This window comes from Culex pipiens, chromosome 1 (genome assembly GCF_016801865.2).
Source record: "Culex pipiens pallens isolate TS chromosome 1, TS_CPP_V2, whole genome shotgun sequence".
In the NCBI taxonomy this organism is placed as follows: Eukaryota; Metazoa; Arthropoda; class Insecta; order Diptera; family Culicidae; genus Culex; species Culex pipiens.
In genome coordinates this window covers 126,999,271-127,003,954 of record NC_068937.1, presented here as the reverse complement: position 1 = coordinate 127,003,954, position 4,684 = coordinate 126,999,271, and positions in this window count along the sequence as shown.

Below are 4,684 nucleotides of genomic sequence, written 5' to 3'. Positions count from 1 at the left end.
AGCCATGGACGGCAGCAGCAGCAGCTATGGCAACTGGTCATTAGAGGAGGAATCCCAGGACCAAGGAGAAGTGTTCGATCAACAGGTACGTAGGTTATTTTCCTGTATTCTCAAATGGCTTAACAACTAAATTTGAACTTTTCAAATGTAAGGACTGCTTTGGTAATTTTCAAAATACTTATTTTGTTCTACTTTTTCTGTCATTCTCGAATGACAACTTTTCATCGCACTAAATAACACCACTATAAAGAACAATTTCGCATTCATATGAATGCTGAAATATTCAACTTTTTAGAACTTTTGTAGAAATTGAATATTTTCCGATATTGTTTTGGAGTTTGACTTATCTTGACGGAAAGTAACAAAAAAGTGAAAAATTAAATACTGAATAATGTGACCACTAATGGCTACGAACCTGACTACGGGCCTGGCCAGCTGATGCTGCTGCAGAAGCCGCCCGTTTTGTCGTTTTGTTGCTGCAAGGCAATTTTATAGGTGGCGCTGCGAGGGAGGAGTGTGCAAGCCCATATGCACCACCAGCGGCAGGAACATCTGTGGGAATTCAAGCCTCAGTGCAATTATTATGAAGGGGAGAGGTTGGCTCCCTTTTTAAACCCATGCAAAGTTGCAACCCTAAACGCGCGATAATTGTTAATTATAGTGTTTTGCCGGATTAGAAGCAGCAAATCTCCCCGCGCGGATTTATGAAGAAATTGGAAAACGTGACCAGCAGCCGCTAACCTTTACGGTGTTCCTTCCCTTGGCAACCAGTTGATGACCAGGGCACTCTTGGATCGGTTGCAGCAGTACTCGTATAAATCAAATGAGTCATTTTTACGCGAGACCCAAAATCGCCGATCTAAACCCAGCCACAGGTCTGCAACAAAGGCTTGCTTTGATTCAATGTTTTACTTTTTTGTTGTCTATAACTTTTGAGACGGCTTCTTGGCAGATGGAAGGACCGGACCAGACTCGCGGGCCTATCGCAACCTATATATCGTATCACTTTGGCAGTAAAATCACGCCGTCGGCACTAAACTAATAACCATAAAATTGGAACTCGCGCGGGTGTGTGTATATGTTTGTGTGCGGTGCAAAGACAAAGGATTGCTTCTTGTCTTTTGAAATTTTGATATTTTTGAGAAATGAGTTCAAGAAAAGTCATGCGATTGGTAGGAATGTATAACTTACAATGTGCACAGTGAAAAAAAAACTTTGAAGGTTTTTGACAATTGTTTGTTTTTTGTTACCTCATTTTCACTGTAATTTACCCTCAGTTTTTTTTTTGTGGGAAAAGTGCAAAAATACATAAAAACTATGTAAATATACACATTTTGATAAACGAGATTATTTTTTGTTGTTCACATTCCCAGTAAAAATTTACTATAATTTTTATGAAGGTACTTATTGTAGTTCGATAACGATAACGATACAAGTGTAGTAGCTTACAAAGTAGCTTATCAAAATAATCTTCAAGCATAATCTTCTCGTTTTGTGTTATTTTGTTATATATCTAGCAGATATAAAAATAGAAGTAAGTACTATTTTTTAAATTTCGTTTTTTTTCTGAAACTTCTCAAATTTTCCTAATTTGCAATATGGGTACTAAACGACGCAGAATTTTGTATACATTTTAGCTTAGTAAAAAAAATAAAGTAAGAAAAATTTCCATTTAAAAAAAAACATTTTTTAAATGCTAGTCATTACATACTTAATAGACGCAATACATACATACTTGATAGACGCAAATTTTACGTAGATTTTTACTGTATTAGAGTTTTCTCTGTAAATTACTGGAATTTTCACAAAAAAATTATCATTTTTATTAAAAATATCTAGAGTTTTTTAAAAGGTCCAATACACAAAATATTCATTATTTGCTTTTTGAGTGTGTTATTCATTATTTGCTTTTTGAGTGTGTTGAAATACCCCTGACTAAAGACGGTTTCAAAAACAGCCAAAAACTAAAAATTTTGTCCATTTTTCAAATCCCTCCTTCAAAACCACCCCGATTTTTTAAATTAAATATCTTTTTAAAAAATTGTAAATAGACGTGCAAGCAACTTAACGTGAAGACTTCCTTCATTGACATAATTTTTCTTTCAAATATATAAATTTTGCGTCGCTATCAATATTTTGACAAAATTCCTTCTACAAGTTGTTTAGAATAGTGCCTTACACATGCTGATTCCTTTTGAGCAGTTCTCTACGGAATCGGTCTTTTTTCTTTAATTTTAATTTTTGTATTTTTTAATCCAGCCGAAACTTTTTTGGTGCCTTCGGTATGCCCAAAGAAGTCATTGTGCATCATTAGTTTGTCCATATAATTTTCCATACAAATTTGGCAGCTGTCCATACAAAAATGATATGTGAAAATTCAAAAATCTGTATCTTTTGAAGGAATTTTTTGATCGATTTGGTGTCTTCCTTAAAGTTGTAGGTATGGATATGGACTACACTGAAAAAAAATTATACACGGTAAAAAAAAATTTGTCACTAAAACTTGAATTGCAAAAAAACACTATTTTTATTTTTTTTTTAATTTTTTGATATGTTTTAGAGGACATAAAATGCCAACTTTTCAGAAATTTCCAGAATGGGCAAAAAATCTTTGACCGAGTTATGATTTTTTGAATCAATACAGATTTTTTTAAAAAATCGAAATATTGATCGCAAAAATTTTTCAACTTCATTTTTCGATGTAAAATTGAATTTGCAATCAAAAAGTACTTTAGTGAATTTTTGATAAAGTGCACCGTTTTCAAGTTATAACCAATTTTAGGTAACTTTTTTTAAAATAGTCGCAGTTTTTCATTTTTTAAAATTATTGCCCATGTTTGCCCATCTTTGAAAAAAATATTTTTGAAAAGCTGAGAAAATTCTCTATATTTTGCTTTATTGAACTTTGTTGATACGACCCATATTTGCTGAGATATTGCCATGCAAAGGTTAAAAAACAGGAAAATTGATGTTTTCTAAGTCTCACCCAAATAACCCACCATTTTCTAATGTCGATATCTTAGCAACTATAGGTCCGATTTACAATGTTAATATATGAAACATTCGTGAAATTTTCTGATCTTTTAAAATCAAGACTAACATTTCAAATGGGCGTTATATTGAATGTTTGGCCCGTTTGAAATGTTAGTCTTGATTTAAAATTTTTGAAAATATTTTTTTCGAAAAGATCGGAAAATTTCACGAATGTTTCATATATTAACATTGTAAATCGGACCTATAGTTGCTGAGATATCGACATTAGAAAATGGTGGGTTATTTGGGTGAGACTTAGAAAACATCAATTTTCCTGTTTTTTAACCTTTGCATGGCAATATCTCAGCAAATATGGGTCGTATCAACAAAGTTCAATAAAGCAAAATATAGAGAATTTTCTCAGCTTTTCAAAAATATTTTTTTCAAAGATGGGCAAACATGGGCACTAATTTTAAAAAATGAAAAACTGCGACTATTTTCAAAAAAGTTACCTAAAATTGGTTATAACTTGAAAACGGTGCACTTTATAAAAAAATCACTAAAGTACTTTATGATTCCAAATTCAATTTTACATCGAAAAATGAAGTTGAAAAATTTTTGCGATCAATATTTCGATTTTTTTAAAAATTGTGTATTGATTCAGAAAAAATGTGTATTGATTCAAAAAATCATAACTCGGTCAAAGATTTTTTGCCCATTCTGGAAATTTCTGAAAAGTTGGCATTTTATGTCCTCTAAAACATATCAAAAAATAAAAAAAAATTAAAAATAGTGTTTTTTTGCAAATCAAGTTTTAGTGACAAAAAATTAAATTAAAAATCACCAAATTTTTTTTACCGTGTATAATTCTTTTTCAGTGTAGTCCATATCCATACCTACAACTTTGCCGAAGACACCAAATCGATCAAAAAATTCCTTCAAAAGATACAGATTTTTGAATTTTCACATATCATTTTTGTATGGACAGCTGCCAAATTTGTATGGAAAATTATATGGACAAACTAATGATGCAAAATGGCTTCTTTGGGCATACCGAAGGCACCAAAAAAGTTTCAGCCGGATTAAAAAATACAGAAAAAATCGAATGACCGAAATCTCAGAGAATTGCTCTTTTGCAAAGTTATGGAAATCGTCATTAATCAATGATTGCGAACTAGGACGTCAATGATTGTACCACAAAATTATATAAATTTTGAAACACATTTGATTTAGACCAAAATTTTTTTCAGTGGCTTCAAGAAGGCAATAACCGGCACATAATAGGTCTATTCCCGTACTTGCAGAATTGCAGAATTTCTGCAACTTCTGCAGAATTCTGCAGCCAGCATAAGTCACTTTTTTGCAGCACGTTCCCGTACTTTTCAGCTCGCTCTCTTCATCTCTCTCTTTTGCAGAAGTTCTGCAACGAGAGAAACCGCAAAACTTTTGCCTGGGTAGCGCGTTCCAGTACTTTTTCTGCAATATTGTACACAGCTGAGTGGATTTACTCAAATTGGGTATTAAAGTTGTTTAATTATTTCAAAATATTAAAAATTGGTTCACAAAAAAAGTAATTAAAAGAATTCTTAAGTTAAGTTTACCTCTATAACGGGGATATTATTTTGTATGCAGTACAACATTTTATTTAAAAAAAACCAAGGAAGTATTATTTATTAAGTAACTAGAAATTAATTATGCTTAGGTAGAAATA